Source organism: Aulonocara stuartgranti, assembly GCF_965226115.1.
Source record: "Aulonocara stuartgranti genome assembly, chromosome: 5".
NCBI lineage: Eukaryota > Metazoa > Chordata > Actinopteri > Cichliformes > Cichlidae > Aulonocara > Aulonocara stuartgranti.
Genome location: NC_138943.1, coordinates 7,263,784 through 7,290,124, shown reverse-complemented (window position 1 = coordinate 7,290,124; position 26,341 = coordinate 7,263,784). Strand labels below are relative to the sequence as shown.

At 41.2% G+C, this 26,341-nt stretch overlaps 1 protein-coding gene and 3 long non-coding RNA genes across 16 annotated transcripts in view; 2 read left to right on the top strand and 2 right to left on the bottom strand.

Moving 5' to 3' along the window:
- The window catches only part of tafa3a (TAFA chemokine like family member 3a), a 117,951-nt gene extending 113,919 nt beyond the window's left edge, over positions 1–4,032 (bottom strand). For both annotated transcript variants that reach the window (XM_082533999.1, XM_082534000.1), the window contains exon 1: positions 3,181–4,032. The gene's annotated coding sequence lies outside the window, so the exon portion shown is untranslated. The remainder of the gene's footprint in view (positions 1–3,180) is intronic.
- A 13,945-nt stretch (positions 4,033–17,977) lies between these two features.
- Positions 17,978–23,005, top strand: LOC309706964. 8 transcript variants are annotated; one of them, XR_014276830.1, is made up of 6 exons: positions 17,978–18,840; positions 18,913–18,961; positions 19,291–20,902; positions 21,147–21,834; positions 22,325–22,714; positions 22,921–23,005. It is a non-coding gene; the product is annotated as an uncharacterized lncRNA (long non-coding RNA). The 8 variants fall into 8 exon arrangements; XR_014276831.1 differs by having other exon boundaries at positions 22,325–22,747; positions 22,921–22,978; XR_014276832.1 differs by lacking the exon at positions 22,921–23,005 and having other exon boundaries at positions 18,093–18,840; positions 18,903–18,961; positions 22,325–22,553.
- Positions 21,799–25,289, bottom strand: LOC309706965. Of its 4 annotated transcripts, none has more exons than XR_014276840.1 (4): positions 24,424–25,288; positions 23,232–24,325; positions 22,042–23,133; positions 21,799–21,950 (listed from the first exon to the last, which is right to left on the bottom strand). It is a non-coding gene; the product is annotated as an uncharacterized lncRNA (long non-coding RNA). The 4 variants fall into 4 exon arrangements; XR_014276841.1 differs by having other exon boundaries at positions 21,799–21,943; XR_014276838.1 differs by lacking the exon at positions 21,799–21,950 and having other exon boundaries at positions 22,179–23,133; positions 23,232–24,332; positions 24,424–25,289.
- On the top strand, positions 25,009–25,533 carry LOC309706966. Of its 2 annotated transcripts, none has more exons than XR_014276842.1 (2): positions 25,009–25,098; positions 25,305–25,533. It is a non-coding gene; the product is annotated as an uncharacterized lncRNA (long non-coding RNA). The 2 variants fall into 2 exon arrangements; XR_014276843.1 differs by having other exon boundaries at positions 25,043–25,131.
- Positions 25,534–26,341: the final 808 nt, after the last annotated feature.

Here is a 26,341-nt window from a genome sequence, read left to right as displayed (position 1 = left end):
TTAATAGTTATGAACAAAAAATGTATCCAAATCGTGAAATTGAATACCTAGACATCCAGACAGAAAACAATGATGCCAAAAAAATCTATCAAATGATTCAATCTCAAAGTTTAAAAAATTTGTTTAAACAGATGACAAGTAGATCTAGCTTTTCCAAGACTGTCAGGTGAACCTTATGAGTGTCTCTACTTCAGTCATGTATACTGAACAAACAACAGAGGGAGCTGATATATTGCAATGACCTCACAACACGCACAACACAATTTTAATCAAGCAGTAGGCGATGCTGAAGCCTGTACACACAAGCACGATGCGCCCCCCACACACACCATTCATATAAATGCTCCGGAAAACACCCACTTTTTTTACAAACACCGCTACACTTCAACTGCACACACACGCGTGCTCTCTTGCTCCCCGTCTCCCTTTCTCACACACACCCACAGCCAAACATGCACACAGCAAATCAGCATGAATAAATAAGAGATGGAGTTGTGCTCACAGCCTAATCTCTCAGGGAAAAAAAACAACAAAAAAAAACAGCTCGCCACACATCAGCCCAGGCGAGTGAGTGGGACACTGCTGGCTTCCAGAAAACCAATTTGTTAGTTTATTGTCTTGGTGTTTAGTCTGTTGTTACAGTTCATTTCAGCCAGCCCATCCCAGGCATGCACCTTTAAATGGCATCTATAAAACATGGGATGTGCTGTCCTCTCGTCCTCCTCCTCCTCCACTGTACATGACAGAGCTGCATGCAAGCGTCACAATGCTGCACTTCGTTCGCTATGGTGGTGCTTTGAATTTCCCTTTAAACACCCGATGGATTCACCCCAGCAGCTCGAGCTGGCGCTTTGATAGGTGGAACAAACTGTGCTTTCTAAACACATTAGCCTATGGACACCGCTGAGCACCGAATCTTGAGGTGCTGAAATCGGTTGTAATCATGTAGATAGATGGCTGACTTTTTATTGTTCCGCTAAACCAAATCTGCAGGGCTGGTGGTGAATAGAGAATGTGTGGAATGATGCAATACCCCAGATTTTATGGTTAAGTCGTGGTGCTGCTCTGCAATGCTCTCGGTGTCAAAGCACTGGGCTGTCAAATGTATATGTAACGTGCACATGCGGACATGCTTGACATGCTCAAACATCAGGAAATGCAAAAAAATAGAAGATGTGCAGTACAAACAGGCAATCTTAATTGTACAACTACACAACACATGTACGAGGTGAAAAAACAATACAATGCTTGTATTATTTTGTCTCATGCCTGCAAACACAATCCGCACTCTTCTATTATGCCCTATTGATCTGACAGAGTGAGCAGGAAGCTGGCAGAGAACACAAATACTGCCTGGGGTGGCTCCTTAAAACTAAACACAAGCCTCTTATCCATGGTGTTCTCTTCCTCTGGAAATCACCTGGTGGCTCATGCATATCAAGTACTCTCTCCAAGCCTCAGTCTATACTCTGCCTTTTTCAGGCACTGTTGTTTGTTGCAATGTCTGTCTAATGGAAGCTTTATAGAAATTGCAGGCTAATCTGTCTTACCTGTACAAGCTACTTATTTGGCATTACTAAAGTGTGTTTTGTTGCATACCAACGGCCCGTTTTTGTTTCACCACTTGTTAGAGTACTCTGTGCAGATGTGAAGTAAGCCAATGTTATGGTGAACGTGACTTCATAACAAATCCCCACTTTTTTTTCTTCATCTCCTTCTTTCTTTTTTACAACTACCACTGCAGAGCGAGCAAATCTTTTTCTTCCAAGTTTCCAGTTTACTGTCAAATACAGTGGAACTGTCACAGGGATCCCATCTCCCTTAATCCCACGGTGGCCTTTGCTCTGCCTGTCAGCATTACCAGCCAATAACGCTGCACAATAAAACCCTCCAGAACAACAGTGGGCCGCAGGCAGCTTCAAGGGCTACTGACGGCGATCTATAAAACAATATAATGGGTTGCCTGTCAGTGAGTGTGAAAGGGACGATCTACACCTCCTCTGACTCTCTGAGGGGACTTCAATTAATCACAGCAGAATTGTATCACCCCGCAATAGGAGTGTAAGGTTATTACCATCCCCATATTCTGCAGGATGAAATGCGATGATAGCACTAATTGAGGGGAAGAAAAAAAAAGCTGACCACACAACACTTGTCAAGAGGATGAAGGGCAAATGAAAGAACAAGGTGAACAAGTAGATAGACTGAGGTGGATTTTAAAAAAAAAAGGAGAGCGTATGAAACAAATTAGGAGAGGGAGAGTGGAAAGTCAAGGCTGCAAGAAAGGAATATATTCACAGTGGCGTGCAGGCATAATAATAAATATCTACAGTCTGCGTGCAACAGCTGACACCAAACACATGAGCCAGTTCTCATTAGGGACTCCTTCTGCGTGTTTGCAATATAATACAATGAGATAACACCACTGTACTTTGCTGAAGTCACAAACAAGCTGTTTATAGCTGGAGCTGCTTTTCTCTTATGTTGGGGTTAAAGGGAAGCACACTTGCACCTGCTGTGAATTCAGCTCTACATTTAACTTTGCACTGCAGGGAGCAACGTTTATGTTTTAGAGTTACCTTTGCCAAGGTACCAGTGATGTGGAATATGGAGATTTGGGGGTCCGAGATAGATAGATAGATAGATAGATAGATAGATAGATAGATAGATAGATAGATAGATAGATAGATAGATAGATAGATAGATAGATAGATACTACTTAAAACAGTAGCATGTTGCTTGCATACATTTTCACATAGAAGGGAGTTCCTTTCGTGCCTTTGTGCACATGGGCAGATCTCTCAGAGGGGAAACTTTTTGTCCAATCGGAACTGTCAGTGATGGATTCATGTTGATGCCCACATCTAATATTCACTGAATCTTGAGAACATAAAGTTGAACATTTGCCAGCCTGCGGCTACACCTGTACGCCACCTAAAGTCATGAGTTTCCAGTAGCCCATTGCTGCCTGATGATTTGTAAAAAGCTATTTATCATAGTCAATCGTAGATTTTGCTGCCATTTCACAGTCGCACATGAGTTGTTAAGCATTAGAAATTCAGAATATTAATTGCAATCATTTATAGAGAGATAGATAGATATACATATAGATATATAAATATACATATATCCACTTCCACAGATAGGAATAACAAATTATAAACTCTAATTCCAACCTACCTGCCGTTGTTCTTTCAGTTAATCCCGGGAACTGTCCCTTTCATTTATTCTCCATTGCCAGCCACAAAAAAACGGAAGCCTCTTCTTTAGGCAAATGGCATTTCCTTGTCGCTACAAGACGCCCTGGACAACACATAACCTAAAACACTGGTCTAATGTTAAGCTCTCCAGACGCACAATCCCTGAGAGAAATGAGTCTAAAGTGGGGCTGCTGGATACTTGGAGGCGGTGGACTTGAAAGTCTATAAAAGTTACTGGTTCTCCGCCTCTGACTCACAACTTCCCATCCGCCAGAGCTCCACGGCAGCTGGACAACACGCCGGACCGTCACTCATACTTTCTGAATTCAAGGATGCAGTGGATTTTTACAATCCCCCTTCAACATACTGGTTGCAGATGGGTGTTTGGCAACGTTTTCTCGCAGTTGGAGAAATGGATCTGAGCTGTCCGAGTGATGAGAGAGCAGCCGGATTCATCACAGCGCGTGTGGAGCCTCCTGATGCAGCGCTGGTGTTTTAGCGCCATCCAGCGGTTCTGTTGGATTGGAGTCTCCGGTGGCGACGGGGAGGACCTTTATCAGAAAGCTTCAGACGTTGGTAACTGGATGGTCGTGCCCTCTTGAATGCAGCAGTAGCGAGCAAACTACAGCAATGAAATAAAAACTGAATCAGATGAGTCACTAATTACGCCAGTGCCACTTGCAGCCATTTGTTTGCAGCTTTTTATGCTGATTGGTTTATTTAAGATGTTTTATCGAAAGGATGTTTTTATAGTAAGGCATATTTCATATTGAGACACAACCAGTTTATCATGCCGCATGATTTTAGAAGATGCGCTTTGAGCTATTTTCGGTCAGTGGGTGGACCCAAGAAAAGATTTAGGGACTGTGTGAAAATTTTTTGAAGTGAAGAAGTATTACATATATTTTAATACTTTTATTTTAATATAGACTTAAGATCTTCAGTTATGAAGAAATGGCAATACGCTCCCTAACATCTTATAAACAGTGGTGCCAGTAGGCCTCAATGATGGCAATTTAGGCACTCGATACTTTTATTAATGACAACTTTGAACAATTTATTATTTATCCACTTTTCCTCCATGAGTTTCAGAGCTGTGAATAAATTATTGTTAAAAAAAAATAGGAAAATTAAATTCTCTTCCTTTAAGGTCTGATGTTGTCCTGCGATGTCACCTGACTTTCTTTCTTATGTTCTTCCTTTTATTCTTAAAAAAAGAGGGTTAATAGGCTATTGAAATCTTCATTAGAGCCACTAAATGCAAGTGAACACAAAAAAGGAAGACAGCTGTGTGCTGAAGGGTTTTTCACACCTCTGTGAAACACATGAACACCATCTTTTGTTGTAACCTAGAAGATTTCTTCTTTCTAAAAAAGTCCAAAATAGAATCAGAGGATAAGAACCAGATGAAGCGCCTCCTCAGTTCTCACAAAAAAGACTCCCCTCTTATCAAAACCCCTTCCCTTACCCTATCCAAACACACCACCCACACATACAATTGGTGCGAACGAGCCACTCTGAAGAACTTCAGCGTTATGACATGAATTAGGCTCGTGAATACTCATCGAGTTTACGATAACACATTTTTGTGTCTTTGACATTCAGCTTCCACTCTCCCCATGCATTAGTGTCCAGGCTACAAAAGCCTCCCCTCCTTTAATTTCATTATCATCTCTCCATTTCTCAAGCATGCTCTTTCGTCGGCCCCCCCTGAATGGCAAGAATGGGTGGAATAATCAATACCAACCTTTGAAATAGCCTGTAGGAGATGGGATGCAAGCATTTGGACTTGTATTTGATTGATTTTGGACCGCCCTCCGAGAGTGTTGTCATCATGAAGCCAAAGCCATCTACTTCACAGAAGACTCCATAAACACCAGCACAAAAGCACAAAGTAAAATCAAAGGGCACTACACACAAAAACCCATGGATAGTGTACAAGAAAAATGTCATACCATTATCACTGCCGAGCTATAAAATTCAACCCAGATAGTGTATGTAGACCAGAGACAGGCTTCGCATCGCTTCATAACTGAATATAAATAGAGGAGCTGTTATTTTGATTCTGTGTGCGTCATTTATATCATATAATTTCTAAAGTCATCAAGTTTCTTTCCTCCTCAAGCTGCGTTTCTCACACACATTGAAGGAAGAGATGGCCTCATTAATCTTCTATGCATTGTATAGACCTATCCTGTCACACCTCTGCCACTGTAGTTTGTGACACGGCTTCGCTCATTAAATCATATGACAGGATGAGGTCAGCCGGGAGGTAAGGTGTCTCAAGCTGTGTGAGAGCAGATAAAGCCAGCAGTGTGAGCCTTTGTTAGGGAGCTCTACAACAAATGTACTGCAGGTGGGAGCTGAGGTGACTCATGAGGTAAATTCCAGTTAGTGAGAATTTGGCATCAAAATCTAATAACAGTCTCTGGTTTTGTCTCTTTGAGGTCAAAACACACGGAGAAACGGATATCTGCTGCACTTGAGCTGTCATGTGATTTGCAACCTCTCTGAGGAAGCCTGACTACCTTTTTAGGTCTTGTTACTGTAGGTGGCACCTTGCATAACCCCAATCATCCCATGCTTGTCATGCTGCGATTATTTTCAGTTGTGGAGGCTTCGTGGTTCGACACTGATTGTGGTGGTTCAGCTTAAAATAAAAGCAACCTGCGGGGAACAGTGCAAGCACTCTGCCTGAACCCTCGCTCTCTTTCAGCACGAAAGTGTGTTTGAAGACAGTGAGATGTCTACCAGAAAATTGCAAGGGAAAAAATAGGAGGCATTACGGCCTCGGGAATGGAGCTCTCCATCAATAATGCAGCGGAAGCAGCAGTTAATGCCCCCTTTAATTCAACAGGTCTGCAGACAACGACACAGTTATTCTTCCTCAAGTGCTGATGCTCGATGAGCGGCAGCTACCTTAGGCTTTATGGCTTTGTGTGGTTTCTCTGCCAGGTCTTTCCCCTGACCTCAATCGCAATTGCTGAGCCTTTGATGGGTTTTCATCAGTGGCTCCTGCTAATGGAGTTTCCAACTTCACTAACTCTCTCAGATCCCGATAGTGCACTGCTGCAACAACAAAGGAATAATGTCCACATAAAGTCAAAATATATGAGCTCAATTTAAAGTGAACAGTGAGTGTACACCTTTTAGAAACAAAAACAGGGCAGTGTCAAATCACAGTGTTACACAGCTTTATCGTCTAGGTCAGTTCTGAAAGAAGCAAAGCTATCTTGTAGATGGCAAGTGTATCAAAAGTCTTTTGCTTTGAGGTTTTGGCTTTTTAGAGATTACCGAAACTTTACTGAGCAAAAATTAATTGCAGGCTGGTTTTTAACGACTTCAAAGAGAAGTGAAAGTAGCACATTTATAAACTCTGACTCAAGCTTTTTTTCTCTCAGGAAATTCAGATTCTTTCCTTATAGGGGTGTCATTATGTTCATTTCTACTTCAGTGTTTTTGTTATTGGAAACTGCTAGAGTAGCTTTTCCGCATTCACAGTTTTTTTTCACCCATTTCATACTGTCTGATTTAATGTCTGAAATGTGCCATTCCCTCCATCCTTTCTTTAAACTTTATTCTCAATGACTGCCCTCGAAGCACCAGCTTTAATGACAGGTAGGTGAAGGTGCTGTGTGCATGACAATATTAGGGATATTGTCAAGAATAGAGCCAAGAATAGAAAAACTGCTTGACTAGAAGCATTGAGCAATGTAGCCTGAGCTTCAGGCTCATAGTGATTACTTAGCACATCATCATATGCTGGCCTTAAAATTTGCTACTTATAAATGAAAGTATTGCGTTCAAAATCATTCTTATATGAAGCATTTAGTATTACGGACAAATGTTTATACACTTCAAAAGTACCTGTTCTGCTGAAAAACATATTGTATGAGAAGATTCGATTTTTTTAACCTGTAAAATCTCTTTTTCAAGAGTGTCCTGGCCAATGAGAACAGCAGTACAATCATAAGTTGCATGAAGTAACTGCATCCAAGTCATTTAAAAGTCATTTATTCCTTAAATTCAATATGTGACAGACCAGTTCCTTGAGTTTTAGTTGTAGCTGCTGATTGCAGGAGGCAGGAGCTTCAAATTTAAACACAACTTTTCCAAAATCAGTTTGAAGTTTTGGGAGAGACCGAATGAATTAAATCTGGTACCTGAGATAATAACCTTTTTGATTAACATAATATCTGAATGTAAGGCTGTATATAAGATAAAACCAAACCAAAATTAGCTTCAAAAAACAAATACACCACTGGTCTCAGTCTATGACATAGGAACGCACACCACCCAAACCACAAGATACTTATAAATACTTTGTAATTTGTAATGAATCTCATTGGTCCACAATAGACAGAATCCAAAATATATTACTATTTTGAGGACACATGAATATAAATCACATCAACATAATCAAGTACAGACATAAAAGTGGAAACAACATTTCTCATTTTTTTGCCTCAAAGGACAAAAAGGACTTTATTTTAAAGTTTAAAAAAAGATTAATGTTTATGTACTGGAAATACTCAGCAACAGAAACTACAAACAACTTGCAAGAATCTGAAACAGGTTAACTGCATTTATGTAATCATTTGTTATTATTAATCTCTGGCTCTCTTCCACAGCGTCTCTTTGACTTGTCTTCCTCACCTCACCCCAACCAGTCACAGCAGATGGCTGCTCCTCCCTGAGCCTGGTTCTGCTGGAAGTTTCTTCCTGTCAAAAGGGACTATTGTATTGTATTATTATTGTCTCTGTTGTTGCACGATCTCTACCTTACAATATAAGTGCCTTGGGGCAACTGTTGTTGGGAACTGGTGCCGTATAAATAAACTTTAACTGAATTGAATTTCAAGTGCATCAGGCACCATTTAACATAAAAGCATAGTTTGTAAAGTAGCTATGGAGAAGCAGAAGTACAGCGTTCTTCAGAAATTATACGAAGGAGGAGGTAAAAGTATAAAAAATGGAAAATCTTTACTAAATTTAGCTGTCAAATAAAGCTGCACTAAAACAAAATGTAAAAGAAAATTAAAATATTATTACACTTTAAAATTTACATAGGAATATTATATTGAAGTCGTAATTTTAGTCTTTCCTCCTCTTCCCGTGATACGGACGAGTGAGCCAGTACCTGAGTAAAATAAGCAGGCGTATTTTCCTTCAGTTCCTCCTTATTCAAACCAAAACGTTAGACAAGACAAGATGAAAACCTTGCTTAAATCAAAATTTTGCAGTGTGGATCTGATTGAAAAGAATTTATTTTGCATTGTCACACAATGAAATATGAACCTTAGATGTCTAATATTTCTTAGTCTTGTTTCGTGTCCTGATAATCTGCATATCAACTGTTTACTTTCACCAGAGTTTTAAAATGGGGCCAGTGTCTGCACTATCACCACATACACACTCGCAGGCAAACATTCAGAAAGCTAGAGTAATCATGGGGAGAAATTCTCCCGTCATTTCACTGTTTCCGTTGGATTCTGAGCAGTCTGCCTCAGCGGCCTCTGTCAGAGAAATAGTGGGTCATTCATCAGGAGAGAGATTAAATCTTCATCCACTGCTACTGGATGTTGGAAGTACTTTATCTTTGGAAGAGAAAATAAAAGTAAAGAAAAAAATCCATCCTTTGAGGCAAACAAAATTGTTTAATTTCCTTTTATCACTCGCCAGCATCTGCTGGTGTGGACAGTTTGCACCTAAACAGCTGCTGTTGAAAAAGCAAGTCCAAAAAGTGATAAGCAGATGATATGCTAACATACATATATGGGTCAGTCAGTCAGTTATAACATGCAAGGCATAAACATTCTCAACTGTTTTAGAGGCTAATAAACACAACAAATGAAAATTTCCTGTTTACCTCTTCGACGTCACCATATTCCTATAGGCCAGCTAAGCTGATTTTGTATGGTAGTTCTTTAGCTCCATCTGTTGGAGGACTTATCACAGTGTAAGCGTCGCTCTATATCTACTAAAGTTTGTTTTAAAAGCGCTTACAGCAAAAGTATTTGGCTCATTTAAGCAGACCACAGAGAAGATTCATAGATGTAGTGATGGAGGACATGCAAAGGGTTGGTGTGACAGAACAGGATGCAAAGGATAGGGTGACATGGAGGCAGGTGATCCGCTATAGAGACCCTGAAAAGGTTGCAAGAAAAGAAGACAAGAATTTGTTTATTTTATTCAAGTTGTAACTTCTACCAAGATAATACCATAAAAAGTAAAACTAGTCAGCATTCCTACATAATTTGGCTATTTGAGGAGAACACTTTCTATATTTAGCCTACAGGTGCTTCTACTTTGACACTGCAGCATATTCAAGTCATCATAGGCTCTCAATATAACATGTTAATTTAAACTGTAAAGTATAGCCCCAAGTCCAATTAAGTTGCTAAGTAAAATAAAATGTAAATAAAACAGAATGCAAATTTCATAATGGATATTTTATTAACAATAGAACACAGAAAACATATCAAATGTTTACACTTAGAAAATGTACAATTTAAGCTAAATGTTATTTCATTTTGAATTTAATGGCAGTGACACCTGAGGGGCCTGAGCTGATGGACTGTAATGAGTTGGATGTTGTCCCATTTTTGTCTGATACAAGATCCTAGCTGCTCCTGGGTCATCTCTGTCGTAGTTTTCATTTTATAATGTGACAAATGTTTTCAGCTGGAGAAACGTCTGAACTGCAGTGCAGTACCCCAGCTCTTCAACTTCAAAGCCATGCTGTTTTAACAAGTACATGCAGATGTGATCTGGATGCGAGCACATGTTGCTTTAAGATCTCTATATGCCTGTCAGCATTGATTGTGCCTTTCCAGATGTGAAAGTTGACAGTTCCATAAGCACTAATGCACGTCTATACCATCAGAGATGTAAGCTTTTTAACTGAGCAAGCCCAATGGTCCCTCTGCTTGCATTCATGTTTGCAAAAAGAAGTTCAGGTTTCGATTCGTCTGAACACAGTTTTGCATTTCATGTATTTCAAATTATTGAAATATATTAAATATAAATTATTTTAAATGAGCTTTGACCCAGAGACAATTTATGGATCATATATGGCTTATTGTTTGCATGATAGAGCTTTAACCTGGATTTATGGATGAACTGTGTCCATAAACAAGGATTTCTGGAAGAGTTCCTGAGCCCCTGCAGTGATTCCCATGACATAATCATGCTGGTTTTTATTACAGTACCGCCTGAAGACACAAAGATCACAGGGATCATTTAATGATCTTCAACCTTGCCTTACGCACAGAGATTTCTCCAGATTCTCAGAAACTTTTGATGATATTATGTAAAGTAAATGTTAAGATATCCCAAGTCTTCCAAATTTTATGTTGAAGACTGTTATTCTGAAAGTGTTCCAAAGTTTGTAGATGCAGGTGAACCTTGGCCCATCTTACTTTTTGAGTAAGCGTGGGCAGAGCTTCTCTAATATGCTTTTTTCCCCTACCAGTCAGTTATTGATCAAATGAACGTGATTAGTTGCAAACGGTTTCTCCACTTGTTTCTTTTTAGTACCGCCTATTGTTCCAGTCTTCTGTTGTCTCCATCCAACTTCCTGAGATGTGTTACTGCTCTCAAATTCAAACTGAGTTAGTATATTTCAGGAAATGTGTTACATGTTTAAACTTAGACATTTTACTGTTTTTTATGTTCTATTCTGAATAAAATACAGGTTTATGAGGTTTGAAAATCATTCAATTCTCCTATTATTTATATTTCACATAATGTCGCCTTTTTTTTTTAAATGTATGGAACGCCAAGACTGCCATAATGAATTAATTAAATACACCATTAAATAATTAATTAAATGTGGCAATAATTAATTAAAATTGGAATTAATTAATTAAATAAATAGGTATGACACATGTAATTAATTAATTATTGACACATTTAATTAATTATTTATGTATTTCACATTTTAATTAATTATTGACACATTTAATTAATTATTTAATGATATATTTAATTAATTATTTATGTGTTTCACATTTTAATTAATTATTGACACATTTCATTAATTATTTAATGATATGTTTATTTATTTCATTTTGGCAGTCCTGGCGTTCCATAACACCATACCGTGCATCTATAAGGAAACTGAGGGTTAGCACTGGCGGCTGCCAGTATTTTTCACGTAGTATCAGGTAGGTTTGGTTAACTTTTTTCCCCTTGAAGAATGAAATCATCAATTAAAAAGTGTATTTTGTATTTTCTCTGGTTATCTTTGTGTAGAATTAAAATGTTTTTGATTTGAAACATTAAAGTATGACACATATGTTAAGAAGTAAGATATCAGGAAGGGGGCGAATACTTTTTCACAACAATGTAAGTGGTCAAGCTAAAGGAATAATTGTGATATTTAACATGTTATAATGCTTCATTTAGAGCTACTGTAGCCATACAACCCAGTCTCATAGGAAAACATAACAGACTGTGGGGATTATATCATTTTATATCATTTTAATATGTTTATTCTCTGATATCCTTTTTATTAAGCTTTGAGTAGTGGCATTTGATTAAAACATTTATTCAATATATATTACACATATAGTTTCAAGCATGTTATTACATATATTGTAAGAATGTGCTTATGAAAGAGTTGGCCTTCTGTCTGGTAAGAGGTTACAAGCTTTATCTGGTGAGCTGAGAGGTGAGACAGAGTCGAGTGAGGTCGAGACAGTTCGCCTGCATACACAGACAGTATATAGATTCATTTCTAGGTTAGAGTTAAGACATATTTTGCTTGTAACTGCATTTTGTGCCTGCATAAGCAACAGTTTTTGTAGAATGTGTTTCTGATGTTCCAGAGATAAGCGAGAATAAGAAGATCAATAGGAAGCACCTGGCATGGAGACGGAGAAAATGTCTTTTTGTGTGTGTGTCAAAGGTTGTGAGCAGAAAAGCTGTGGTTACTGTAACTTATGCATGTTATGTATCTGCTTTGACGCATCAGGGGGCGTTATACCCTGACATATAAAAACATTTTAACTATGCTGTTTTGGGGGATTTATGCTGAGGATTGTGATGGTGTATTTCTTTCACACATGTGTTTAATAAAATCATTGTTTTGACGCACTTGGACCAGCAGTCGTTTGTCTCACACCTCAATCACGAATCGGGACAAGACACACCGGTCCACTGCATCCATTTCACACTTTGCTTCTCCAAAAAGTGAAACGGACAGGCATGCAGAAGTTGCATCACCAGCAGGGGTAGATAATAATAATAATAATAATATTAAAGCCACCAAGTCAGTAGTGAACAAAAAACATATGATGTACATTCCAATGTCCTTAATCACCAGAAATGATTAAGCAGGGCAGATAATAATATATATTTATATATGTAAATAGGTTCATAATGTCTGTTTAAACACTTTCCTGTGATTATTTTCATGTAGGCTTGAAATAAAATATCTCCCTCCGCTGTTACTGCAACTTACTGCAAGTTCTGCATGCGTGTCCTTATCATACTTTGGAGATATCAGATGAAGATGATTCAAATTTTTGCAGGGACTTAAGGACATTTTAATTTTTTATATATATATAATAGAGAATTATGAATATAATATGTACCTTCACACAATGTTTATATCAAGTCGCTGTAAAAAAAAAAAACTGCAGCACTTTATGAAGGATGGCTACATTTGGGCTGGGTTTATTTGTTTTCACATTTACAATAATAGGAAATGTTTACTGTTGGTGATTTTTGTAATATAATGATGTTGCCAATCAAACTACTATCCTATAGTTACCAATTGCTGTACACTTACTTACTCTTCCTTACTGCCCACTTAATTTCACTTCCTGTGGAAGGTTTTTTGCTATGCTCTGAAGGCAAAAACCAGCCTCATGTGCCTCTAACTGAAGGTGTTTCTGTGTTACCAAAAAGTTTACTCCAAACATGTGCCAGTATGTGCCACTATAGCGTCTTCAGTATTACAAGAAAACATCCTTTTTTTCCATCTAAAACTTTCAAAAACAATGACGTGCTGTTTTCTGTATGTGTGACTTCAACTTTAAACAATGTGTGATTAAATGTTTCCTCTAGAAAAAAATCTGACTAATCACAGTTGAAAGGGGAAATAAAAACATGAGATGATGGCATTAGCCTGTGGGTTAACCTCTTAATATGTTGCCTTATGTGTTCCATTTAATATACTATCTACAGTCCTGTTCTCTTTTGCTGCTTATGTGATTCTGACATGAAAAAATGTGGAACATATATAAAGTGCTTGGTTTAGGATCATAGAACATTAAAATGTTTTGCCAGCAGAAAAACAGAATCAAATAATAAAGCTTTGTCTTTGAAACTATTGCTGAGGCTCATCAGGGAAAGGCAAAAACACTATGTTGCCAAAAGTATACACTCGTCTGCTTCGCACGCCTATGAACTTGAGTGAAATCCCATTATTAGTCTCAGTCTCCACTCTAAATCATTACAAATCATCTATAGGATTGAGTTCACTGGACACATGTGGAATATTGTTGTCTTTCATGTTCCCTCACCACTGATCTGACTAACTTGCCCTTTCTTTTAAAGGAACCCCGGCTATTAAGACAAGTTTTAGCTAAAATATGTACTGTGCTTTCAACAATATATATGTGGTATTAAAATACGCCAAATGTTTTCCTTTTAAGCACATTTTATATAAAACCATTACCAGTAGGCCGCCATTGTTATTTACTTTTGAACACACTCTGGGTAGTGACGTCATACGGTTGCATCGCAACGAGTTCAGTTAGCAGCGCACTGGAAATGGCTTCTGTTCAACCTTTCCAGTTTGAACCAGAGCAAACCGAGAGAGAAGATGAAAATAGTCAACCAGTACTTATTTTAGATGAAGATGGAAACAATCCGTCACACGAGGACGCGAGAGTGAGGGAAAACTACTGCAGTCTATGCGGCTACTGCTTGCCAATAATGGCAACGGCGACTTAGAGCGTTTGCTGTAGCTCAACTTCATGGAAGCAGCTATCCATGGTATCGCATAACCGCATGATAAAACCATTAATATGATTCTATTTTTTATTAGACAGGAAATTTACGATATCGTTAGTTTTACAGATTCTTCATGCATATAATATATCACATGTAACCCTTCTGGAATATATCCAACAATTTTGAAGCCGAAATATTGTTTCAGTGACAAGTTATAGGCCACAATCACTTTTTGGTAGCGCTAAAATGCCATGTTCTCAGTCGTTATTCTGAACAAACAAGAAAGAGTCATGGTGATACTGGCACAATAGGTCTTTATTGTTTTAACTACTATTCGACAGTCTTATAACAAATATGAACAACGAGAGTAGACATACTAAACCTGTAGGCATTAATTATTCCATCATGATGCGTGTAGTCATTCGTGACTGCGCTACACACTGAAAGCAACCTTCTGATAAGCGTCATAATTCGGTTACGAGAAACGTTAAAGCTCCATAAATGCATACCTTTGCCTAATAACAAAGGCATAAATGTGTTTGGGGGTTTTTTCCCCCACGTTATATCAGTTGCACGGAAGTAGCTGGCAACGCAAGTAATCCGGGCGCTGCAGCTTTAAGCAGCTGCGCGTGCTCCCGCGGACGGCAATCAGTTTCTGGCAGACAATCACTTTTTGGCACAACACCGGCAAAGTTATGTGACATTAGCGATGTTTGTACTTCCAGCATTTACTTTGTTTTAAAGCCTTTACTTTATACGCCGTTAGATAGTCGACCTTAATCTTATAGAGAATGTGATGATTTTGTGGATAATTAAAGTCAGTCATATATCCACAAACACAACAGGCTGAAAGTCAGTGATGCTGCTCCGTTTGCAGTCCTGAATATCACGGCACAAGCAGGATTCACTGCACTGTTAATGTTAGCTATGTTATATTGCTGCCTCTGTTCGGTGGTGTCGAGCCAAACGGACTTTAACGTGTGTTTGAACGAGCTGACGGTTCACTCGTTAAGCTGAAAGAAAGATGCTTTAATCACAGGAGTCACACATGTGTCCACTGCACCATCTGGGAACTCTTCTTGTTTAGCACTCGTAATAACACAAACACTAAATCCTCCTGTTTGTAGCAGTGTATACACCTGAGACTGTCACCTGTCTGTCTGTCCTGCACTCTCTCTGTTTCTTTCTCTCTGATTGTGGAATAAAAGTATGAACATTTATTTATAAGTTACACTTGTGTTTGAATCCTGCAGCTTATCACACATTTGATTTCCATGTGTGACAACTGCAAGTGTCCAGAGTGAGGACAGACTGAGGGACCCACTGCTGCACATCATCTGTGAGGCTTTGCACCCCTGATGATCCACCAGGACAAACTCAGCAGTGTGTGAGGAAGAGGAGGAGGAAGAGCCAGCAGCAGCTGACAGATGGAGAGAATAGACAGACTGTTCCCTGTTTGTGAAGGACTGCTAGAAAAGTTTAACATAACTAATTGTCTGTTCTGAATCAGTTTTATTAGGTAATGTTCAAATAATTGTATCATTCCAGTGTTTTCAGTGTGGGAGAAAGTACTCAGGGCCTTCAGGTTACACACTATGAAAGGCAGAAACAAGTTTAATGTTCAGAAACCTAAAGTATGTATCAGCAGCAGAATGGAGCTAAAAAAAAAATGTTTGTTTCAGTTCTATGAAGCTTTGAGTATTTTGGATTAGTAGCACTGCTGTGTTTGTTGCATCATATTGCTGTAATTGTTTATATGCTTTATATATTCTGAGCTAAGTTGATCTATAGTGTTATATCATATTCTATAATGATGTTATGTGTTTGGATACTTTCTGCCCAGTTTGACCCATTTAACAGAAGTCAGCCTGTTTAAGGCTCTGATATCTATTCTGTATGACTTAAAGCAGTTATGACATGGTCTGATTTTCTCACCCAATAAAGGAATATTTCATATATCAGTCTACCCTTCATTTAATCAGAAACAGTTTTCACGGCTCGTACATTTTCTTTTTACACATATATGTAAGCATTGAGCCAAATTTAGTAATGCCAACATATTAAAAGAACAATATTTGTCTCTTATATATAATACATCTATATATACAGGGAGTGCAGAATTATTAGGCAAGTTGTATTTTTGAGGAATAATTTTATTATTGAACAACAACCATGTTCTCAATGAACCCAAAAAACTCATTAATATCAAAGCTGAATGTTTTTGGAAGTAGTTTTTAGTTTGTTTTTAGTTTTAGCTATTTTAGGGGGATATCTGTGTGTGCAGGTGACTATTACTGTGCATAATTATTAGGCAACTTAACAAAAAACAAATATATACCCATTTCAATTATTTATTTTTACCAGTGAAACCAATATAACATCTCCACATTCACAAATATACATTTCTGACATTCAAAAACAAAACAAAAACAAATCAGCGACCAATATAGCCACCTTTCTTTGCAAGGACACTCAAAAGCCTGCCATCCATGGATTCTGTCAGTGTTTTGATCTGTTCACCATCAACATTGCGTGCAGCAGCAACCACAGCCTCCCAGACACTGTTCAGAGAGGTGTACTGTTTTCCCTCCTTGTAAATCTCACATTTGATGATGGACCACAGGTTCTCAATGGGGTTCAGATCAGGTGAACAAGGAGGCCATGTCATTAGTTTTTCTTCTTTTATACCCTTTCTTGCCAGCCACGCTGTGGAGTACTTGGACGCGTGTGATGGAGCATTGTCCTCCATGAAAATCATGTTTTTCTTGAAGGATGCAGACTTCTTCCTGTACCACTGCTTGAAGAAGGTGTCTTCCAGAAACTGGCAGTAGGACTGGGAGTTGAGCTTGACTCCATCCTCAACCCGAAAAGGCCCCACAAGCTCATCTTTGATGATACCAGCCCAAACCAGTACTCCACCTTGCTGGCGTCTGAGTCAGACTGGAGCTCTCTGCCCTTTACCAATCCAGCCACGGGCCCATCCATCTGGCCCATCAAGACTCACTCTCATTTCATCAGTCCATGAAACCTTAGAAAAATCAGTCTTGAGATATTTCTTGGCCCAGTCTTGACGTTTCAGCTTGTGTGTCTTGTTCAGTGGTGGTCGTCTTTCAGCCTTTCTTACCTTGGCCATGTCTCTGAATATTGCACACCTTGTGCTTTTGGGCACTCCAGTGATGTTGCAGCTCTGAAATATGGCCAAACTGGTGGCAAGTGGCATCTTGGCAGCTGCACGCTTGACTTTTCTCAGTTCATGGGCAGTTATTTTGCGCCTTGGTTTTTCCACACGCTTCTTGCGACCCTGTTGACTATTTTGAATGAAACGCTTGATTGTTCGATGATCACGCTTCAGAAGCTTTGCAATTTTGAGACTGCTGCATCCCTCTGCAAGATATCTCACTATTTTTGACTTTTCTGAGCCTGTCAAGTCCTTCTTTTGACCCATTTTGCCAAAGGAAAGGACGTTGCCTAATAATTATGCACACCTGATATAGGGTGTTGATGTCATTAGACCACACCCCTTCTCATTACAGAGATGTACATCACCTAATATGCTTAATTGGTAGTAGGCTTTTGAGCCTATACAGCTTGGAGTAAGACAACATGCATGAAGAGGATGATGTGGACAAAATACTCATTTGCCTAATAATTCTGCACTCCCTGTACACTGTCACAGATACTTGTCTTTAAGTGAAGATTTAAGGTGATAGGAAATATAAATAAATGCAACTTGAATCTTTACTGAAGCTCAGTGTTTGGCACAGAGTTCATGTTCACAGCTGTAATAACTAATAATGATTAATATAATATTGGCCATATTATATTTACATTACCAAAGTGAGATGACTTTAGTCTCATGAACAACATTAGCTAATTGTTATTTACTAGCTAATCTTAAATGACTGTTCAGTACAGAAATGAAGCCCAACAATCATGTTTTACAGTCCTGTGGTCTCAGCCTCAGATACTTATCAAATCACACAAAGCTCATGTAGAAACAAATGTACAAAATATGTTCTCCTTCATTTCTGTCAAACAAAGCTGTATGAAACGTTTCCAGCTGTTAGTATCATGGTTGCTAGGCAACCTGGGCAGCGCGACGGAGGCTAGACCGTCCCATTTCACAAGCCTACAAGCCTCGCACTTCCAGCCTCATCGGTCTTTGAGTACGCGGCCCTTGAGGACCGTTAAGGCTGCGTACTTTAAGGCTGCAGACCCTGAATTGGGAAACAGTCCCTGAATTGGGATACAGCCATACATACGTGTTTTGGTTCGTGCAACTGGTCCGTCCGGTTATTGTCTCCCCAGAAACATTTCCGTTGTCTTTTTTCCTATTTCCGTTGTGCTTTGTGTGCTTTTGCAGCATTTTTCTTTTTGCAAGTGTTTTCTGAAGTTGCAGTCCGTTTGGCCTCTCAGGGCCACCGTATATTAATTGGCTCACAGGACGATGACGTCACATATATTTGGAATCTTACAACGAATCGATCCTTTGATACGTAAAAATCTATAAATAGGGGTGACACCAACGACTTTTAGTTCGTTAATCGCAGCATTTATGTTCGCAGGATTGAAACGTTCACCAAAGAAGTATTTTTGAAACACCTGGATCCTTTTCGGAGTAACTGTTTACAGATTCCAACATGTCTCAGAGGAAACGACCCTACAGATTTCTAAGGTAAGTTTTCTTGTTTTTTTGTTTCTCTTTTTTTTTTCTGTTGTTCACTAACAGAAAAAAAGACTCACACAGGCTCACCTCTACACGGCTGTTGTCTCCTGTAACCCTGCATGGTTCTAAGGTACGTTTTCTTTCTTGTTTCTGTTGTTCTTGTAGTTATTGTCCTCAGGTCAGGTTTGAAATTGGGACAGTTTTTTTTTTTTATGTTTCCTTACTGTAAAAATTTGGCCATATGAAGCTAAACTATTAACTTGACGGCTAGCGCAATGCTTTAAAAGAAAACGATAATCGAATATCGTTTAAGTGCCATTGGTCAGCACCAATGATTGTAGAAAACATCGGTTATTGCAATGACACGTATTTTTTTTTGTGTGTGTGTGTGGGGGGGGGGGTTACAGAGATTGAAACTTTACTGATAAATTCTCCAAGAAGTTTGTTTACTGTTTACAGATTCCAACATGTCTCAGAGGAAACGACCCTACAGATTTCTAAGGGAAGTTTTCTTGTTTGTTTTTTCTCTTTTTCACTAACGGAAAAACTGCTCACTCAGGCTCACCTCTGCAGTGCTGCCGTCTCCTGTAACGCTGCATCGTTCTAAGCTACTTTTTCTTTTCTTCTTGTAGTTTTTGTCCTCAGGTGCGGTTTGAAGTGTCTGTGTTGTGCAGCTGGTCTGGTCTGTCTCTAGACAGTCCAGACTGCACCCATCAGTAAATGGTGGAGGCTCACAAGGACAACACACAAGTTTCTGAAATCTGCGTGAGGGTTTCTCCGACGAAGTGAGGGCCGTGAGGCACAGCTCCCCGTCCCCCGGTGACCCTGCTAGGTCCACCTTCTTAGGGAAACCCTCTGCAGAGGAGCCAAGAGAGCCAGGAACTTTGAGTTGTGTTTGTCCACTCAGGCATCATTCATACTTGCTGTGTAGGCAAGTTCCTGTCAGAAGGAAGAGGCACAGCAGGTGCGCCGGGGGGCGGAAGACGGTGCCTCAGTGCCTCTCTCCTTCTGACATTGTTAAAAAGAACACAGCAAATTTATAATTATTTATATTTTTATATGCAGGTAATGTCCTCAAGTTCTTAATAACCACTTTTTCCTCTCTCTCTGTTTGTGTGTCTTGTCTCTTTCAAACAGGCGCCGGTCCTCAGCTCTGCAGTGCTGCCGTCTCCTGTAACGCTGCATCGTTCTAAGATACTTTTTCTTTCTTTTTCTTTTCTTCTTGTAGTTTTTGTCCTCAGGTGCGGTTTGAAGTGTCTGTGTTGTGCAGCTGGTCTGGTCTGTCTCTAGACAGTCCAGACTGCACCCATCAGTAAATGGTGGAGGCTCACAAGGACAACACACAAGTTTCTGAAATCTGCGTGAGGGTTTCTCCGACGAAGTGAGGGCCGTGAGGCACAGCTCCCCGTCCCCCGGTGACCCTGCTAGGTCCACCTTCTTAGGGAAACCCTCTGCAGAGGAGCCAAGAGAGCCAGGAACTTTGAGTTGTGTTTGTCCACTCAGGCATCATTCATACTTGCTGTGTAGGCAAGTTCCTGTCAGAAGGAAGAGGCACAGCAGGTGCGCCGGGGGGCGGAAGACGGTGCCTCAGTGCCTCTCTCCTTCTGACATTGTTAAAAAGAACAGCAAATTTATAATTATTTATGTTTTTATATGCAGGTAATGTCCTCAAGTTCTTAATAACCACTTTTTCCTCTCTCTCTGTTTGTGTGTCTTGTCTCTTTCAAACAGGCGCCGGTCCTCAGCTCTGCAGTGCTGCCGTCTCCTGTAACGCTGCATCGTTCTAAGCTTCTTTTTCTTTTCTTCTTGTAGTTTTTGTCCTCAGGTGCGGTTTGAAGTGTCTGTGTTGTGCAGCTGGTCTGGTCTGTCTCTAGACAGTCCAGACTGCACCCATCAGTAAATGGTGGAGGCTCACAAGGACAACACACAAGTTTCTGAAATCTGCGTGAGGGTTTCTCCGACGAAGTGAGGGCCGTGAGACACAGCTCCCCGTCCCCCGGTGACCCTGCTAGGTCCACCTTCTTAGGGAAACCCTCTGCAGAGGAGCCAAGAGAGCCAGGAACTTTGAGTTGTGTTTGTCCACTCAGGCATCATTCATACTTGCTATGTAGGCAAGTTCCTGTCAGAAGGAAGAGGCACAGCAGGTGCGCCGGGGGGCGGAAGACGGTGCCTCAGTGCCTCTCTCCTTCTGACATTGTTAAAAAGAACAGCAAATTTATAATTATTTATATTTTTATATGCAGGTAATGTCCTCAAGTTCTTAATAACCACTTTTTCCTCTCTCTCTGTTTGTGTGTCTTGTCTCTTTCAAACAGGCGCCGGTCCTCAGCTCTGCAGTGCTGCCGTCTCCTGTAACGCTGCATCGTTCTAAGCTTCTTTTTCTTTCTTTTTCTTTTCTTCTTGTAGTTTTTGTCCTCAGGTGCGGTTTGAAGTGTCTGTGTTGTGCAGCTGGTCTGGTCTGTCTCTAGACAGTCCAGACTGCACCCATCAGTAAATGGTGGAGGCTCACAAGGACAACACACAAGTTTCTGAAATCTGCGTGAGGGTTTCTCCGACGAAGTGAGGGCCATGAGGCACAGCTCCCCGTCCCCCGGTGACCCTGCTAGGTCCACCTTCTTAGGGAAACCCTCTGCAGAGAAGCCAAGAGAGCCAGGAACTTTGAGTTGTGTTTGTCCACTCAGGCATCATTCATACTTGCTGTGTAGGCAAGTTCCTGTCAGAAGGAAGAGGCACAGCAGGTGCGCCGGGGGGCGGAAGACGGTGCCTCAGTGCCTCTCTCCTTCTGACATTGTTAAAAAGAACAGCAAATTTATAATTATTTATGTTTTTATATGCAGGTAATGTCCTCAAGTTCTTAATAACCACTTTTTCCTCTCTCTCTGTTTGTGTGTCTTGTCTCTTTCAAACAGGCGCCGGTCCTCAGCTCTGCAGTGCTGCCGTCTCCTGTAACGCTGCATCGTTCTAAGCTTCTTTTTCTTTTCTTCTTGTAGTTTTTGTCCTCAGGTGCGGTTTGAAGTGTCTGTGTTGTGCAGCTGGTCTGGTCTGTCTCTAGACAGTCCAGACTGCACCCATCAGTAAATGGTGGAGGCTCACAAGGACAACACACAAGTTTCTGAAACCTGCGTGAGGGTTTCTCCGACGAAGTGAGGGCCGTGAGGCACAGCTCCCCGTCCCCCGGTGACCCTGCTAGGTCCACCTTCTTAGGGAAACCCTCTGCAGAGGAGCCAAGAGAGCCAGGAACTTTGAGTTGTGTTTGTCCACTCAGGCATCATTCATACTTGCTGTGTAGGCAAGTTCCTGTCAGAAGGAAGAGGCACAGCAGGTGCGCCGGGGGGCGGAAGACGGTGCCTCAGTGCCTCTCTCCTTCTGACATTGTTAAAAAGAACAGCAAATTTATAATTATTTATGTTTTTATATGCAGGTAATGTCCTCAAGTTCTTAATAACCACTTTTTCCTCTCTCTCTGTTTGTGTGTCTTGTCTCTTTCAAACAGGCGCCGGTCCTCAGCTCTGCAGTGCTGCCGTCTCCTGTAACGCTGCATCGTTCTAAGATACTTTTTCTTTCTTTTTCTTTTCTTCTTGTAGTTTTTGTCCTCAGGTGCGGTTTGAAGTGTCTGTGTTGTGCAGCTGGTCTGGTCTGTCTCTAGACAGTCCAGACTGCACCCATCAGTAAATGGTGGAGGCTCACAAGGACAACACACAAGTTTCTGAAATCTGCGTGAGGGTTTCTCCGACGAAGTGAGGGCCGTGAGGCACAGCTCCCCGTCCCCCGGTGACCCTGCTAGGTCCACCTTCTTAGGGAAACCCTCTGCAGAGGAGCCAAGAGAGCCAGGAACTTTGAGTTGTGTTTGTCCACTCAGGCATCATTCATACTTGCTGTGTAGGCAAGTTCCTGTCAGAAGGAAGAGGCACAGCAGGTGCGCCGGGGGGCGGAAGACGGTGCCTCAGCGCCTCTCTCCTTCTGACATTGTTAAAAAGAACACAGCAAATTTATAATTATTTATATTTTTATAAGCAGGTAATGTCCTCAAGTTCTTAATAACCACTTTTTCCTCTCTCTCTGTTTGTGTGTCTTGTCTCTTTCAAACAGGCGCCGGTCCTCAGCTCTGCAGTGCTGCCGTCTCCTGTAACGCTGCATCGTTCTAAGATACTTTTTCTTTCTTTTTCTTTTCTTCTTGTAGTTTTTGTCCTCAGGTGCGGTTTGAAGTGTCTGTGTTGTGCAGCTGGTCTGGTCTGTCTCTAGACAGTCCAGACTGCACCCATCAGTAAATGGTGGAGGCTCACAAGGACAACACACAAGTTTCTGAAACCTGCGTGAGGGTTTCTCCGACGAAGTGAGGGCCGTGAGGCACAGCTCCCCGTCCCCCGGTGACCCTGCTAGGTCCACCTTCTTAGGGAAACCCTCTGCAGAGGAGCCAAGAGAGCCAGGAACTTTGAGTTGTGTTTGTCCACTCAGGCATCATTCATACTTGCTGTGTAGGCAAGTTCCTGTCAGAAGGAAGAGGCACAGCAGGTGCGCCGGGGGGCGGAAGACGGTGCCTCAGTGCCTCTCTCCTTCTGACATTGTTAAAAAGAACACAGCAAATTTATAATTATTTATATTTTTATATGCAGGTAATGTCCTCAAGTTCTTAATAACCACTTTTTCCTCTCTCTCTGTTTGTGTGTCTTGTCTCTTTCAAACAGGCGCCGGTCCTCAGCTCTGCAGTGCTGCCGTCTCCTGTAACGCTGCATCGTTCTAAGATACTTTTTCTTTCTTTTTCTTTTCTTCTTGTAGTTTTTGTCCTCAGGTGCGGTTTGAAGTGTCTGTGTTGTGCAGCTGGTCTGGTCTGTCTCTAGACAGTCCAGACTGCACCCATCAGTAAATGGTGGAGGCTCACAAGGACAACACACAAGTTTCTGAAATCTGCGTGAGGGTTTCTCCGACGAAGTGAGGGCCGTGAGGCACAGCTCCCCGTCCCCCGGTGACCCTGCTAGGTCCACCTTCTTAGGGAAACCCTCTGCAGAGGAGCCAAGAGAGCCAGGAACTTTGAGTTGTGTTTGTCCACTCAGGCATCATTCATACTTGCTGTGTAGGCAAGTTCCTGTCAGAAGGAAGAGGCACAGCAGGTGCGCCGGGGGGCGGAAGACGGTGCCTCAGCGCCTCTCTCCTTCTGACATTGTTAAAAAGAACACAGCAAATTTATAATTATTTATATTTTTATAAGCAGGTAATGTCCTCAAGTTCTTAATAACCACTTTTTCCTCTCTCTCTGTTTGTGTGTCTTGTCTCTTTCAAACAGGCGCCGGTCCTCAGCTCTGCAGTGCTGCCGTCTCCTGTAACGCTGCATCGTTCTAAGATACTTTTTCTTTCTTTTTCTTTTCTTCTTGTAGTTTTTGTCCTCAGGTGCGGTTTGAAGTGTCTGTGTTGTGCAGCTGGTCTGGTCTGTCTCTAGACAGTCCAGACTGCACCCATCAGTAAATGGTGGAGGCTCACAAGGACAACACACAAGTTTCTGAAACCTGCGTGAGGGTTTCTCCGACGAAGTGAGGGCCGTGAGGCACAGCTCCCCGTCCCCCGGTGACCCTGCTAGGTCCACCTTCTTAGGGAAACCCTCTGCAGAGGAGCCAAGAGAGCCAGGAACTTTGAGTTGTGTTTGTCCACTCAGGCATCATTCATACTTGCTGTGTAGGCAAGTTCCTGTCAGAAGGAAGAGGCACAGCAGGTGCGCCGGGGGGCGGAAGACGGTGCCTCAGTGCCTCTCTCCTTCTGACATTGTTAAAAAGAACACAGCAAATTTATAATTATTTATATTTTTATATGCAGGTAATGTCCTCAAGTTCTTAATAACCACTTTTTCCTCTCTCTCTGTTTGTGTGTCTTGTCTCTTTCAAACAGGCGCCGGTCCTCAGCTCTGCAGTGCTGCCGTCTCCTGTAACGCTGCATCGTTCTAAGATACTTTTTCTTTCTTTTTCTTTTCTTCTTGTAGTTTTTGTCCTCAGGTGCGGTTTGAAGTGTCTGTGTTGTGCAGCTGGTCTGGTCTGTCTCTAGACAGTCCAGACTGCACCCATCAGTAAATGGTGGAGGCTCACAAGGACAACACACAAGTTTCTGAAATCTGCGTGAGGGTTTCTCCGACGAAGTGAGGGCCGTGAGGCACAGCTCCCCGTCCCCCGGTGACCCTGCTAGGTCCACCTTCTTAGGGAAACCCTCTGCAGAGGAGCCAAGAGAGCCAGGAACTTTGAGTTGTGTTTGTCCACTCAGGCATCATTCATACTTGCTGTGTAGGCAAGTTCCTGTCAGAAGGAAGAGGCACAGCAGGTGCGCCGGGGGGCGGAAGACGGTGCCTCAGTGCCTCTCTCCTTCTGACATTGTTAAAAAGAACACAGCAAATTTATAATTATTTATATTTTTATATGCAGGTAATGTCCTCAAGTTCTTAATAACCACTTTTTCCTCTCTGTCTGTTTGTGTGTCTTGTCTCTTTCAAACAGGCGCCGGTCCTCAGCTCTGCAGTGCTGCCGTCTCCTGTAACGCTGCATCGTTCTAAGATACTTTTTCTTTCTTTTTCTTTTCTTCTTGTAGTTTTTGTCCTCAGGTGCGGTTTGAAGTGTCTGTGTTGTGCAGCTGGTCTGGTCTGTCTCTAGACAGTCCAGACTGCACCCATCAGTAAATGGTGGAGGCTCACAAGGACAACACACAAGTTTCTGAAATCTGCGTGAGGGTTTCTCCGACGAAGTGAGGGCCGTGAGGCACAGCTCCCCGTCCCCCGGTGACCCTGCTAGGTCCACCTTCTTAGGGAAACCCTCTGCAGAGGAGCCAAGAGAGCCAGGAACTTTGAGTTGTGTTTGTCCACTCAGGCATCATTCATACTTGCTGTGTAGGCAAGTTCCTGTCAGAAGGAAGAGGCACAGCAGGTGCGCCGGGGGGCGGAAGACGGTGCCTCAGTGCCTCTCTCCTTCTGACATTGTTAAAAAGAACACAGCAAATTTATAATTATTTATGTTTTTATATGCAGGTAATGTCCTCAAGTTCTTGTTAACCACTCTTTCTCTCTCTTTCAGGGAAATCCTTTGCAGATGAGTTTTTCATAGCTATGAACCTTTTAGTAATTTGGTCTCGACATCATATTTATATAAAACTAAATTTTCAGTGAACATTTGAACCCCACTCGGTCGCGACAGATGGCAACCCCTTTCTGAGCCTGGTTCTGTCGGAGGTTTCTTCCTTTTAAAAGGGAGTTTTTCCTCCCCACTGTCGCCAAGTGCTTGCTCATAGGGGATTTGGGGGCTTTGTTAAAACAAGTGCTGATAAGTTCAGTGGCATCAATTTTAGGACTCAGCAAATATGTAAATGGATCTTTCGTCATCAAGTGACGAAAGATCCATTTAAAACATTCACCACTTGTGTTTAGTTGTTTATAAATATGATTTCTGGGACACTAAGGCTAAAAACAGACTAATTTGTACAATTAGGGGAAAAAATAAATACAAAATTTAAACAAAATAGATGTGTCATTGTTTCATTTAGA